Genomic DNA, 14,772 nt, shown 5'->3' with positions numbered 1-14,772 from the left:
TGAACAAGGAATCAGCTCAAGCCACCACCCGCAAACCGACGGGCAATCCGAAAAAACTAATCGGATTTTAGAGCAATTCCTTCGTTGTTATATTAATTTCCAGCAAGATAATTGGGTGGACCTTCTCCCTCTCGCGGAATACTCATACAACAACAGTGTGCATGCTTCCACAGGGGAGACTCCTTTCAAAATTGTATACGGAGCTCACTTCAACCCTTTCCCGCTGGACGCTCCCCCTCTCCATTCTTCTAGTTCGCCAGATGTATCTTCATGGTGGGGGGAGGCAGCTCAACAATGGACTCTCATCAAACAACACCTCGAGAAAGCCAAACAGGATTACAAAAAATACGCAGATCGCCATCGTGCGGCCGGTTGGGAATTACAACCTGGAGATCATGTCTATATTTCCACCAAGAATCTAAAACTAGCCCAGACCAGCCGCAAACTAGCGTTAAAGTTCCTAGGGCCTTTTCCCGTGCGCAAGGTAATCAATAAAGTGACTGTTGCAGTAGATTTGCCAAGAATTTGCGCCATGTTCATGATACATTCCATGTCAGCCTCTTAAAGAAAGCTCCAACAGACGACAACTGGCATGTCAAAGCTCCACCCATCCCTACTCTGATAGACGACCAAATACACTATGAGGTGCAACAAATTCTGGACTCAAAACTCAAACGTAAACAGCTGTTTTACCTCATTAGATGGAAGGACTTTGATTCTGGTTATGATGAATGGGTGAACTCTGCACATGTTCATGCTCCTAGATTAACCAAAGCTTTTCATACTCGTTACCCATATAAACCAGGGGGGGATCTATTTTAAGGGGGGCAGAATGTCAGGTCCAATGTATATGTAAACTGTACTGACTCCATTTTCTAATGCTTCTAGTGTTTAAGTGCTTTCCCACAGGTGCACCACTTCCCAGGCAGATCTCTCACCGGAGGAGATTGTTTTGTCTAACGCCGTTCCACCAAGCATTGGCCTTGAGAGAGAGCAACTTCCCAAGACTGAAAGATATTGTTTTGAGAACTGTGGGGGGAGGCTGGTTCAGTGGGTAACTGTTACTCTGTACCTTATGCTTTGCCCTTCATTGGTAACAATGATCGTGTACCATCCTGAGTCTCCTATTCAGGACAGTGGACTATAATGGACCTTTTCTGCAGTAAAGTTTCCTTATTCAAACAATGGACTCTTGTTTGCTTTTGAAGGGGAACCTGTAGGAAGAGCCTTATCTAGCCACAGTCTGACATTGCAAGCGCGACTCCTTCAACAGGAACGCTTTCATCTCTTTCAAGCTGGTGCCCCACCTGAAGCATCTGCGTATCCTCTCACAGCTCTGCGATGTCCGCTCTGCTTTCTTCCACACACCAGGTCTCCATAGCTGAAGCAACCAGCACTTCTCTCTGGCCGGGACTGGTGGCCACCGCTTTCTCTGAGCTGTTTGCGCACTCCGACAGCATCTGTGGCATCCACTGCTCAGCCTTTCTTCCCAGAGAGCTGTCACAAGTCACCTGGGGAGACGCAGCAAGAGTGAAAAAGGCAAGCTCCGTTGTGAGCCACCGCCACCTTGGCGTCTGCTCATCACCCCTTGGATGTCCTGCTGGGTGCTCGAGGAGGGCTTTCCCAGGCCTCAGAATGGGTGGGGGTGCCATTTGACTCTTCTTCTTGCCCCTGGGCAGTGGAGGTGTGCCCCACCTAGCCATGTCGAGCTTCCTGCCCAGCCTGCTTGAGGATCCCCCTTTTATAGCACCATTTCCCCCCTCCCCATTGCAGCCAACCCCCCCTCCCTAGTCCTTCCTCCCCAAGCAGGGTGGATGGGGGCTGACCCCTGGCTGGCTGCCTTTCCTCCTCAACCCCACCCTTCTCCAGCAACTCCTCTTGGCAGCCATGCAGGGGTGAGGAATCCATCCTGCCCTCTCCTTCTGGCCTGCTGCCTCCTCCCCAGAGCTTTCCAGACAGCTCTGGGGGCTGAGCGCACTCTGCCCTTGCTGGCTGGGCGAGGCTTTGTTCCCTGGGCTGCCGGGGTATGCCTGGGTCCATGGCTGGATGTTCTCTGGGATGTGCTGCTGACATGGCTGGCCAGGTGTCGGGGGCTTCTCCAGCCTTCTGCAGGTGGGCAGCTGCCTTCCCAGGCAGCCATGCCTCTGCCGCTGCGGTAGCCTTCTCTTCGTCCCTGGCCTGGGCGAGGCGAGCCCGGGGACAGTTCCCCAAGATGCCCCACCAGCGTTTCTCGGGGGCAGGGGCTGGGAAGCATCAGCTGTTGCACTGCCTCCCTCTTCGCCCCCAGCTCAGGTGAGCTGGACCCAGGGGGGCAGTTCCCCACGATGCTCCACCGGAGTCTCTTTGAGGTGGGGGCTTGGGCTGCCGGCTTCAAGTGTGGGATGAGCATGTGTCCAAGACATCCGTGCTGGGGATTATTAGGAAAATAATCCCCAGAAAAGAAGGTGGCCAATATAAAAATGCCACTGAACAGACCCACAATATGTCTTGCTCAGAATAACGTCACAGTTCTGGTCACCACCTCTCACAAAAGCTACTGCAGAGGTGGGGAAAGGGTCTCCCTCGGCAGCCACAAGACTGGCAGCTCCCTATTTTCCAGACTGCTGAAGTCAGACGACACAACGCAGGCTATCCCAGCATTCAGTGCTTGCAGCCTTTCCCCTCACAACACACAGGAGTTTCTGTCCACTTAAGCTTGCTCATGATTAGTTCAACAAAGTATAAGCTATGGGCTATTTTTAAACAGCAGGGCACTTCTGTGACAGCAACCAATGATCAGTATCAGAAAAGAAGGACCGAAAATACTTTGGAGAAAACTTGCTTCCATTCTCTCTGTGCCAAAGTATGCCAGAACCCTACTGCAAAAGGATGGGACTAAGCTTGCCCACCCACTTTACCCACACAGATGCACCACATGGCTGTAGGGAGTGGCCCACCTGGAGTTCCTGTCAGCTGCATGTGGTGCAACCGTGACAGATAAGGGGCGTGCAAGAATGTGGGCGCCCGCTCTGAAGCGGATAACGCATAATTCTGAACAGCAAGAGTCAGACAGGCTTGGGCGCTTTCCACACTGTCACTTTAAAGCACTTCAGTATCTGTTCTGCTTCCCATATTTGCAGAAGTTCCACAAACGCAAGGTAGTTATGGGGACACGGAACTGATTTTTGTCCACGGTATCTCCAGTTTTCTTCCCTGCAATTTTATTTTGGAGCAGAGGTCCAACCATGGCTATTAGCCACAAGGTACAGATGGAACTCTCTCTGTCTAGGGCAGAGTGTTTGGGCGGGGGGCAATCAGTGGGAGGGCTTCTAGTGTCCCTTCCCCACGGGCAGACCTCCTGAGGACACCTGGTTTTTTGGCCACTGTGTGACACAGAGTGTTGGACTGGAGGGGCCATTGGCCTCATCCAACATGGCTTCTCTTATGTCCTTATTTTGAAGCCGCTGCTGAGTCGTGGCTGGCACAATTAATGTCAGTGCAAACTCTGTACTCCCCTTCTGCTTCTCTTCTCCCCCCCTCTCCTTTGCACCGGGAGTTGATGGGTCAGTCCACCGGCAACCACTTCCACCCTCCTCAGCTCTCTGAACTCCTTTTCCACCATTTTTATCAGTAAAGCGAGGTAAAGGTCAGAAGGCTGTTTCTCAGCTCGCTTCCTTCCGCCCAGGTATGTGCACACACTTTTTTTTTTTCAAAACAAGGAAAGACAACTTATTCTCTGCTAGCTTTAAAAGCCAGGAGAGGAATAAATGGCTGCTTTTCCCTTCCTCCCTCAGTGGTATGAGCACACACTTATTATTTTTTTCCAAGCTAAGAAAGATTTGTAACATTACTGCTTTTTTCCTGCTTTAAAAGCCAGGTAAGGGTTACATGGCTGCTTTCCCCTCCCTCCAAGTGTCTTGTGAATGCCAAAGAGTAAAAACAAACAAGTCATTTGCAAAACAAAGCGGCAGGCAAGTGGCCAGGAGGGAATGAAGCAGCAGCATTTTAACCCTTCCCTGCCTTGGCTTTAAAAAAAAATAAATGAGAGTGGAACAAGCAGGAAAAGTACATATTTTCCCCTGAAACTCCGCCAATAATTGCTTCTTCAGTGGGCAGCAAATACGGGGTTTCCCCCCCCCCCAACACTGCAACATTACCATGCATGGGAAAATTTTAAAAAATGACTTCAGCTCCAGCCCCCACAAAATGCAGCTCCAAACAGACACATCTCAACTCATCAGCAGACACCAAATTGCCTCGAGGTCACGGAGTGCAGAACGATGGGACCCCAAGCCATCTCAGCACCAATCGGAGTGAATGCTCAGCATCGCTGGCTTAAAGTGCGCAGTGTGGAATGGGCCTTGGTCAAAGTCATGCTACCAAGTTTTGCTTTCTAACAAAACAACTCTTTCACAATCAGAAAGAAGCGTAAGATTTAGAAAACTACTCTCTGACAAAGTGGGTGGGAAATAATGATGTCAACGAAGAAGGGCAAAACTATCACCTTGGCCACCCCAGGTAGTTGCTGGCAAACATGCCCATACCCCTTAGGAGAGGAAAGAAAAGGCAGGCAGTACTACAGTTAGAGGAACCAAAGGAACATGGGTTGGGGAGAGTATCTGTTTTGCATTCAGAAGGTCCCAGCTTCGATCCCTTCCACCTGCAGGATTAAAAGGATCCGGCAGTAGATCATCTGACCTCTCAGACCTCTGCCTGAGACCTTGGACAGCCACTGTTAGTCAGAGTGGGCCATGCTGACCTTGACGGACCAACCGTCTGATTCTGTAGAAGGCCACATGTACACTCGTTTCCATGCTCCATGCTTTCATTCCTCTACAGACTGGAGAGTTCAAGCACAGACATGCAATGTTGTGAGATTGCTGTGAGAGGCAGATGAGTCTACCATTACCAGGATTATAACGGCGGCTCATCCTCAATGACACATTCTATTTTGAGCTGCCAAAGAAGATTACGCTTCTGTCCTGAATGACTCCCCACCCCCACCCCATATGAAACAGGACGCAGTGAAAGCAAATGCAGAGGCGAACAGAAGCTTAAACATCTTCTTACCGGTAAACAAAAAAGAAATACATCAACTTTCTTAGGAAACGATCTTATTGGATCAGACTGATGGGCTATCCAGACTATTACTGTACCCCACACAGGACAGAGATAAATTCTTTATGGAACTTGTATACTGAAATACTAACCCAAGAGCTCATTAATTTTCAGTCCTTGTAATAATATCTTGCTCATATACTACACAGCCATTATTATTAGATTTGTTTGTTTATTTATGTCATTTATAGTCCACCTTTCTCATTGAGACTCAAGGCAGATTACACAGTGTGAGATTCGTACAATCAGTACCAAGGGCATTTCAATAAACAATGCCGTAGGATAAATAAATGCAAGTTTACAAAGACAGAGCGTTAGCAAGGATCCAATACAAAGTTGAAGAAATGCTGAAACAGAACACAAGCAATTCTAGGACTGACATTAGACAACACAGAACTACCCAGCAGGGTCACGCTTAAAGCCACAGGTAGCACATAACAGCACGTACAGCAACACAGTGGTGAAGTCTATGGTCCCTAACTCATTAGTGAAGCACTTCTTTGAGAGCATCTTCCTACAATACAGCCCGCCTATCCGTGTAAAAAACCTTTTTGAATCCTTCAGTTTTGCTTCATTTGCGGAAGGCCAGGACAGCGGGGGCACTCCTAACTTCTTCATGCAGGCTGTTCCATAGGCCAGAGGCCACCACAGAGAATGCATGTCTGTGGGCACTGGTTGGTTTCATCCATGTGCAGGAGACCCTGTTCAGATGAGCAAAGCTCCCATGAAGGGACATCGAGAGAGAGGCAGTGCCGTAGGTATGCTGGGCCGAGGCCGTGAAGAGCCTTGTACGTGAGAGCTAATACCTTGAACTGAGCCCGGTAACTGATAGGTAGCCAGCGGAGCGACTGCAGGATGGGGGTGATATTCATGCTCCTGCTTGCTTCTGATAGCAGCCGAGCCACAGCGTTTTGTACCAACGGGAGTCTCCTAGTTAACTTAGAGAGGAGACCTATGTATAGTGCATTACAGCAGTCAACAGCCCCTTCCCCTCCCCTATGTTAAAATGTTGAGTATAAACATAATTCTGAACCTGCAAATCTCTGCATCTTCCCTTCTTTATGTTAGCTCTTTGAAAAGTAGAAGGAAGAAAATTCTTATTAGCCTGACATATTTGACCGTAACCCTTCCAACGGTTTCATTACTGAATCTTGAAAGAATCTCAATGGAATTATACCGTATCTCCTAAGATAGTCCCACTGGGACGTATGTAATGAGGGTATCCTCAAAGAAGAAAAAATCAACAGGACTCTGTCTTGATAAACGGAGCCATGTATCCATTCCGCCTTCTTAAGATCAACGTAAGAAGAGAGATGCAATAAATAAGCCAAATGTCTCCTTGCCTGCCACTTAGTTGCTCAGTTCATAAAACATCCTTGATAGGGGAAGACATTAAGAACTACTGAGGCAGGACTGCTACACGGGCCAGATGCCCTCCAGAACCTCGAGCTCTGATGAGCCTCTGATTTCTCTGAGGCTCGTTTATGTAAATCCAGAACTCTACCCCTCTTTGTATTCAACTCAGTAGATGGTTCCCTGATAGGATTATCTTGGAAATCTTGCCTAGGACTTATTTCCTTCAAACAATGCTGTGCAGTAAATTCTAGTTTCTCATAATTTTTTCCAAAGTTTGTGCAACAAGCGTGGTCTGCTTCGCTAATAAATCTAGACTTTCAGGTCTCACTGGACTACGCCTTTCAAGAACTGACGAAGGAACCTGAAACAAAAGGTCGTTGCCGTTGGACACTTCCTTAACACGGATCTGCTGACTGCTTTGACAAGACGGAAACATTACGAGTTGACAAGGGGGCATTACTCAAAAGGTTCTGGGATCCATTTGTACCAATGAGTGCACAGGACAGTCTACCTAGTAAAAAATCCTCCATCCTGCTTCGGGGCAATATTATCTTTAAAAGGCAGTCCTCTCTTCTTCCCCATCCTGCGTATCATATAATGTAGTTACTATGAGTTAACAGTTAATATACCCAGGGCTTTTTTTCTGGGAAAAGAGGTGGTGGAACTCAGTGGGTTGCCAGCACAGGGGTCAACTCCTGGTGGGAGGTGGTGCCCCTGGTACCACATGTGTAAAGTGCGCACATGCTCCCAGGACCGCACAGTGTCACTTTGGGTCAGCTGGAACAAGGGGGGGGATTAAAGTTTTAATCACCCTAGGTGAAAATGGTCACATGGCCGGTGGCCCCGCCCCCTGATCTCCAGACAGAGGGGAGGTTAGATTGCCCTCCCCTCTGCCTGGAGATCAGGGGGCGGGGCCACCGGCTACGTGACCATTTTCAAGAGGTGCCGGAACTCTGTTCCACTGTGTTCCAGCTGAAAAAAAAGTCCTGAAAATACCTAATTAGTTCCAGTTAACATTAATTTCTTTTTAAAACCCTCCAAGCTAAAATACACTAAAAACTGGATAAAACTAAAGAATAAAAACAAAAGTCCAGCACTGCTTTGGGGGCCTGTCGCCAGCTGTCTTCACACACCCAAAGTACAGCTAGCAGCTTTATATCCTCTTAAAAAGTCAGGCAAATAGCAAAACAAAGATAAAAAATAATGAAAAAACACAACAAGAACTAAAAGCAGACAAAACACTTTCTCTGACCAATAACTAATTATAATAAATAACTTCTCTCTCCTGAACGATGCCTCGCTTCACAGATGCTCCAGCCAAAATGAGCAGAAAAAGAGAAGGAAACAACAGCTGGTCAGAACAAATTCCTTTGCAGCTACTGATTATGTTCCTATGAGAGAGTTCCCCCCCCCACACACACACACAAAGAAGCAAACTATTAAAAAAAAGATTAAAAATGTAAAATTAAACTAGTGCACGCTGCCAACAAACGCCCTGCCCAAGTAACCACAACCGGAAGTAAATATAAGCAAAGCTTCACATGGGGAGTTTAAGGGGGAAATATTTACATTCTTGGTGTTTAAGCGACAACATTTTGCCTCCATTTCATCCACAGGGTTTGTGGCAGTATTGCTCACAGGGTGCAGTTTAAACTCTCCAGACGATACCTCCAAAAAGCCAATAAAAACACTTCAGACAGGCAAGACACCCAGAAGCACTACGGCCTGCACAAACAGAAAACACTACGAAAGCTTGGATGGTGCTTTAGCTCATTTCGATATTGCTCTCATTTTGGACCCGCACATTTAACCTGGTCCTGAATTTCTCCCATCCTTTCCTGGCACACACAGCCACAACCTTATTAGTAAAGGCGCTACGACAAACTAGCAGGAAGGACAAGAGGATGCAAGGGATGGGAATGTGAGCAAAGGTCAGAAAGAAAAGAAACATCACCTGAACATATTCAGACGAAGAAGTTGTGTTCCCAGACACACAGGGAAAAGGATCAGCTCTCAGCTTACTTTCCCACTACAGACCAGACACAGCCGGTCAGTTTCTCCTTTACTGGCATTAAATTGTTTTTCACCAGGAAGTTGCACAAGATGATTGAAAACCAATTGATTGGCCATCTATCAAACAAAGAGAATTACGGACTGATCTTTTGAAAACAGAGCCACGAGGAAAAGCTCATGAAGCACTTGAACAGGCACAGCAAGAACGCAATTCTACAGCTCGGAACGGCTTAGTACGTTGGAAATGTGCCGGCGTGTCCCATGCCAAGACCCATCAGTGCTGCATCAGTGTAAACCCTGGACAGCTGGGAGCAGGCTGAGGGGAAGGGGCCTGAATTCCTGCCGACACCCCTCAGCCAATGCCCACCCACCCCACCCCATAACAGGACACCTGAGTGTAAACACTCTCACACAACTCAGGCCGAGTGAAAAACAAATCCCCCTCACGCCCGCCCAGCCAGTAAGTATCCCCAGTGCTTCTGTGCGTCTGCAACGGATCACAGCTCTTCTAAGCATGAGATGAATTCCAGGCAGACCCACAAGTCAGATGAAAGGGGGCACAGCGAGGGACAGCATCACTTTGCTCTCATATCTGCACATTCAGAGCACACCTGGAGGAAATGTTGATGATGGAAGTGCTAAAGGAAGGGCTCTTTGCACAAACAGAGCCCTTCTTGCAAACAGCCAAAGATAAGAACGAACGCGGTTGCCATGTACTGGTAACAATGCTCACACAACCCTTACAGGTACTCTGCTGCCTGGATCCCCCATTCCTCCAATGCGGGGTGCAAGAACAATACTCCCTACAAAAGTAAGCAAGCGGGGCGGGGGGGGGGAGCCCGCTAACTCAGACTCTGACTGCTGCAAATCATCCCTTCCCCTCACAACACGTCTCTCTCTGTTGGCTCAAAACTTCCTCCTTCAACACTCACTAGACAGGGTAACAATGCATGACCACCACGTTTTTGCATCAACCCCACTCTACCTTTTCATGACCTCTTTTGTCCTGCAAGATTTAGTCATTTAACTGTAATAACCCACCTTTCTTCGCAAAGGTGAGCCAAAGCAGCTTACATTGTTCTATTGGCCTCCATTTTATCCTCCAAGCAACCCTGTGAAGCAGCCACGGCTGAGGATGTATGACTGGCCCCAGCTCACACAGCCAACTTCCATGGGAGAGTGGAGATTTCGGTCTCACCGATCCCAGTCTGTCATTATAACCACTACACTAGAGGAAACACTGGAAATTTTCAGGAGTGCCTCCCAACGCTGGTACTCAGAGGTTCCTTCTCTCTGTAGATGGAGACTCCCTTCGGTCACCATGGCTAGAAGCCCCTGACAGACACCTCTCCCACGAACAGATCTAACACCCTTTTAAAGTTATCTATGTTTGTGGCCATCACTACCTCTGCTGTGAATTCCACAGGTTAATTACTCACTGACTTATTAAATTAAGTATTATCTTTTGTCTGTTCTGAACTTATTTCCCAACAATGTAAATGAGTGCCCCCCCCCTTCTAATATTACGGGAGAGGGAGGGAAAGCTCTCTCCCCGCTTTCTCCATCGCATGCATAATTGTATAAAGGTTTTACCTGAAAATATGTAGTGTGAAAATGTATATATAACTCAATCTGGTGGTAGAGAGTGCCCTCAAGTCATAGCTGACTTACGGTGACCCCTGGTGGGGTTTACATGGCAAGAGAGACACTAACAGAGGTGGCGTGCCGTTGCCTGCCTCTGCAGCCCTGGTCTTTGCTGGAGGTCTGCCATCCAATTACTAACCAAGGCTGACCCTGCTTAGCTCACGAGATCAGGCATAAGCTAATCAACAGCACCAAATAATAACCAGTATTATGTATACTGTAAACATATTCATTATCACGAATATTTGTTTAATTGTAAATACATTTGGCCACAATTAATATGCTTTAACGTGTTCGGTATTAAAGAGTTCAATGTCTTCAATGTTCTAGTTTGTTTACATCAAAATATTTTGATAGTCTATTGTGACTGTATGAGAGTGTTTCTGTCTAAATCATACATTTTCTCTTTTTACTGCAGAATGTGTTTTCTACCTTCAACTTTCATTTTTTCCTACTTTTCAGCTAACAGAAATTAAAATACATGTGCTGTGGCAACATAAGGTGCACCAGTTTGCAGCTCCAGATGGGAGCTGGTAGATATGGGGGTGTGTGGGGGGGGAATCAAAGACGGCCAACGCCAGGCACGGCTGCCCACGGCCACCCAACCTCCGTAGCATCCCTAGAGCTGGTGACGCAAGGCCACCCAGCCTCTAACCCACTCTTTCTGGGCAAAGTGATTGAGACAGCCTGAATACAGACAAATGCCCCGCTTCCTTGTTGCTGCTCCTGGATCTATCGGCAACCTCCGACAGCAGACCACGTCATCCTGCTGAGGTGTTTGGAGGCAGAAGTAGGTATCAGGGGATGTGCCTTGGACTGGTTTAAATCGTTCCTTATGGAACACACTCAAAGGGTTGCTATTGGAGACCAGCTATATTCAGTGTGGGATTCCACAAGGCACAATTTTATTCCCCATGTTAGTCAATTTCTACATAAAGCCTTTAGGAGAACTCATTCATAGCTGTGGAATTAGATGTCATCAGTATGCCGGTAACACCCAGCTTTGTATCTCAACATCCAAATCCCCTGGCAATGCAGTAGAAGTACTTAGTCACTACTTGACCACTTTTCTCAGCTGGCTGAAAGCAAACAAATTGAAACTGAACCCAGACAAGACAGAAGTGATGCTGGCTGGAAAAGCAGAGATCTTGAAGGACATTGTGCTTCTGATGGGGTTCAGTTGATCCTGGCTGACAGAGTCTCTCTCTACATAAGACATCTTACGCAAGGGCGCTCAATTATAGGGAGAAGCATTGTTAGCTGGGAAGCATAGTTTAAAAAGACAAAACCAAAGGCTCTGTCAATATCACCTCTCCACACAGCCCCTGGGGAGATCTCCCCTCAGAGGGTTTGTTAATTTCATCTTCCCCTCCCCAAAGCCTCTGTCAATTTCACCTCTCCTTCTAACTAGTTCTGACTAGCAACTTCATGGTAGCAGCTGGAAGAAGGGTGCAAAATGGGTAGGTGGGAGCTGTTCTGCACATGGACAAGTGAGAGGAAAAGGAGTGCGCAAGCACTGCTTCTGTCGAGTTGCTGCTCCTTCAGCAGCCCACCCTCTTGCAACTGCAGAGTCTCACTGCCCGCCACCTGCACGGAGCCCCTTGGCACCCCTCTTTGCTGACATCCGCCTTCTGCCTGCATTGCACCGTCTCAATCCAGTTCCCGCTCCTGTGCCGCTCTCCAAGCGCCATCTCTGGCCTGGACAGCAGAGGAGGAAGAGATAACAGAAACGGCTCCTCCCCTGCTCTCAGGCAGGCGACGGACGTCAGGGAGCCTCCGCTCCGAAGAAGAGAAGATCCCTGGTTATCACAACCCTTCCTCCTGCATGCAGGATGCGTTTAAGAGACGGACTTGGTTGCTGTTATGGGGACATTTTAATTCCCCTACTCATGCACTCAGTAGTACGTGGGTAAAGTCCTTCCTCTTCTCACAGCACAGGCATGGCTGAGATCACTCTGAAGGTCATTATAGGTGCGATATAAATGCCCCGTGTTAAGCAATTTTGAGCAAATCTGCCCTCTCGAGCATAGCGGTTCCTGGTAAAAGAACCACATCCATCTAATAAGTTTAGATGGAAAGGCAAGAGTGCTTTCACAGCTTGTACCAAGCTAATCCCCTTGCACTGGGCTGAGGTTGAAAACTAGGCCATTTATGCGATTATCTTGCACTGATATTTCTGCTTTGTAGATAAAAGAACACGTGCTATCATGTATGATGAATGCAAGCAACTATGCGAACTCAGCAAGCCAAACATGACATTTGACTAGAAATGAGAGAGATACACATTTTCCTATGCAAAATAATCTCTCTTCCGGAAAAGACTCCTCCGTGAAACGGCTCCAAGAAGAAGCAACTTCAGTGCTTAACTAGAGGGGAGGTTTTGACCCATATTTTGGGCCTGAAAAGAGTATCTACCCTGTCATACATTATTTGGTATTTCTTCTTCACTGCATATGATGCTGATTGATAAAAGTAAAAGGCGTCCTGACGGTTCCTGGAACAAGTTTCTTAGAATCTTAGGGGGATTCGAGGGAGTCACGGAGAAGGGCAGCATGGCCCAATGTAACCTCCACTTGCAAAGGCAAAGGCCACTTGCCTGAGGTTCATAGTGGGAACAGCTGTGCCCTTCCTTGGTTTCTTTAAAACGGCTCATTGGCATGGAAAATGGAATGCCGGAGCAGACGGGTACCAAGAACAGCCCCGGAAGTAAATGTGGACATCACAGAGTCCTAGAGCTGGACGGGGCCTTACAGACCACCTAGCGCAGCCCCCTGCCCAGTGCTGGAACAGCCTAAAGCATCCCTGACAAGACTTAGGGGGCCTCCATAACAAAAAAGGACGGGGGCCGATATCATAAACTACTTTGCCTTTGTTGCTAGGGATGTGGACATTTTGTTCTCCCGACCAGCACTTTTGCAGATAATCTTTGCACATATCTTAGGATGTAAGATTTTTTTCTTAGTATATTGTCACAAACTGTCTTTAAATAGCAGGAATGACATGACTAAACAATTAATCTAGAAAGGACAACTACGCTGTCCGTCCCACTGAAGAGAGAGTCTCTACTCAAGATCATGGAGAAGACAGAAAAACAACAGAAAGTGCGCACATTTCTGTCAGGCTGCTTGGAGAGCGATGCCAGAGCAGACCCTCTTGACGTTTCTAAACGTTAAACTTTTAAAATGAGGTTTGCATCAGGGACAGGTATTTGACCTTGGTTAAATACGCCAGGAAATCCCAGAGGCCCTGGTGCTAGTCTTCATTTTCAGTGCCTGGTGCGGATCCGGAGAGAACATTTGCTAAACTTTCTTCTCTGCTTTCCTTCTACCGCCTCATTCAGAACCACAGGCGCCGGGAGGCTTCCCCAGGGCGTTTCTGTCCCCCGGCGGACCGGATCCAGATCCCGAGGCACCAGGCTGCGCCCACTGGGCTGCGCCCATGCCGGGAGGGGGGGGGGCTCGCCAGCCTCGGACAAGGCCGGCTCCCCCGCCCCCCCCCCAGCCCGGCGCGCAGCTCTTGCCTCTCCGGTGCCGCCCCGGAGCTGCGTTTCCTTTCCGGGCTCCCTCTGCGCCGCAGCTGGAGGGACAGGAGGCGCCCGCGAAGAGCAAGAGGCGCGCAGGGGCCGCGCCCACCCCGCAGCCCGCGAAGGCCGCGCCCCCCGGTCCCGCCGGGCCCAGCGGGCAGCAGGCCGGCCCTTGCCTCGCCCGCAGCCTCGGCGCCAGGCCTGCCTGCCTGCGGCTGCGCCGGACGGGCCCAGCGGAGCACAGCGGGAGGGGCGCGGGAAAGCTCGGCGCCTCCCTGCTGGGGGGGGGGGGGTTGGGGGGGTGCAGCCTCCCCCCCCGCTGCCCCGGCGTGGCTCCGGGGGAGGGGGGGCCCTGCGGGGGCTGCAGCAGCCCGGGCCCTCGGGGGGGGGGGAGCGCGTGCCCCGCGGGGGCCGAAGCCCGTCTGCGGGGGCATCAGGGGGGGCACCCGCGCCCCTGCTCTGCCGCCCCCGAGCGTCGGGCAGGCGGCGCCGACACGAGCCTCGCGCTCCACCCCAAGCGGGCGGCGGGCGGCGAGGAGCCCCCGGGCGGGGAGGCCCAGCGCCCGCCCGCCGCCCCCGCCGCAGAGCCCCGCCCCGCCAAGGCGGCTGCAGCCCCTCGGACTCCCGGCGAGGGGGCCCAGCCGGCCGGCCTCTCCGAGCCCCCCGCGGCCGCCTGGGAACCGCCGCCCCGGAGACCCCGCAGGGCCGGCCGGCCGGCCTCTTTCCAGCCCCCCCCCCCCGGCCTGGCGGCGCCTCGGGCAGCCCCCCGCCCCCCCCGGGGGAGCCTTACCTGGCGGCGCCCGCGGGGCTGCTCCGGCCGGCCCGGGCGAGGGAGGGAGCGGCGGCCACGCCCCGGCAGGCCCCGCCCCGAAGGCGCGGCGGGGGGCGGGGCGCCTCCTGGGGGGCGGGGCTCGGGGGGCGGAGCGCCGGGCGAGACGGGGGGGGTCGGGGGGCGTGGCGGCGGCGGCGGCGGCGGCTTCCCGAGCCTGCGAAGTAAACGGGACCGGCGGGTCTTTCCGTCCCGCTTGCGCCCTGGAGCTGCTGCTGGCCGCGAACGGCTCGCCTGATGGGCCGTGAGAGCCGCCGGTGCGCTCGATCCCTCGCCCCGGAGGAGAAGTCCGTCCCCTTATGAAAAGAGC

The 14,772-nt window shown here is 50.6% G+C and overlaps 1 protein-coding gene across 4 annotated transcripts in view; it reads right to left on the bottom strand.

Annotated features, from left to right (window-relative positions):
• LOC129333178 (uncharacterized) overlaps window positions 1-14,487 on the bottom strand; it is a 67,020-nt gene extending 52,533 nt beyond the window's left edge. For 3 of the 4 annotated variants that reach the window (XR_008597403.1, XM_054984655.1, XM_054984651.1), the window contains exon 1: window positions 14,424-14,487. The gene's annotated coding sequence lies outside the window, so the exon portion shown is untranslated. Of the gene's footprint in view, window positions 1-13,323; window positions 13,341-14,423 lie in introns of those variants that run through there. The other variant, XM_054984653.1, reaches the window with a different exon arrangement.
• Between the last annotated feature and the right edge of the window lie 285 nt (window positions 14,488-14,772).

Source organism: Eublepharis macularius, chromosome 7 (genome assembly GCF_028583425.1).
Source record: "Eublepharis macularius isolate TG4126 chromosome 7, MPM_Emac_v1.0, whole genome shotgun sequence".
NCBI classification, from domain to species: Eukaryota; Metazoa; Chordata; class Lepidosauria; order Squamata; family Eublepharidae; genus Eublepharis; species Eublepharis macularius.
Note: the sequence above shows the minus strand (reverse complement) of the source record. Positions and strands in the feature narration are given on the sequence as shown.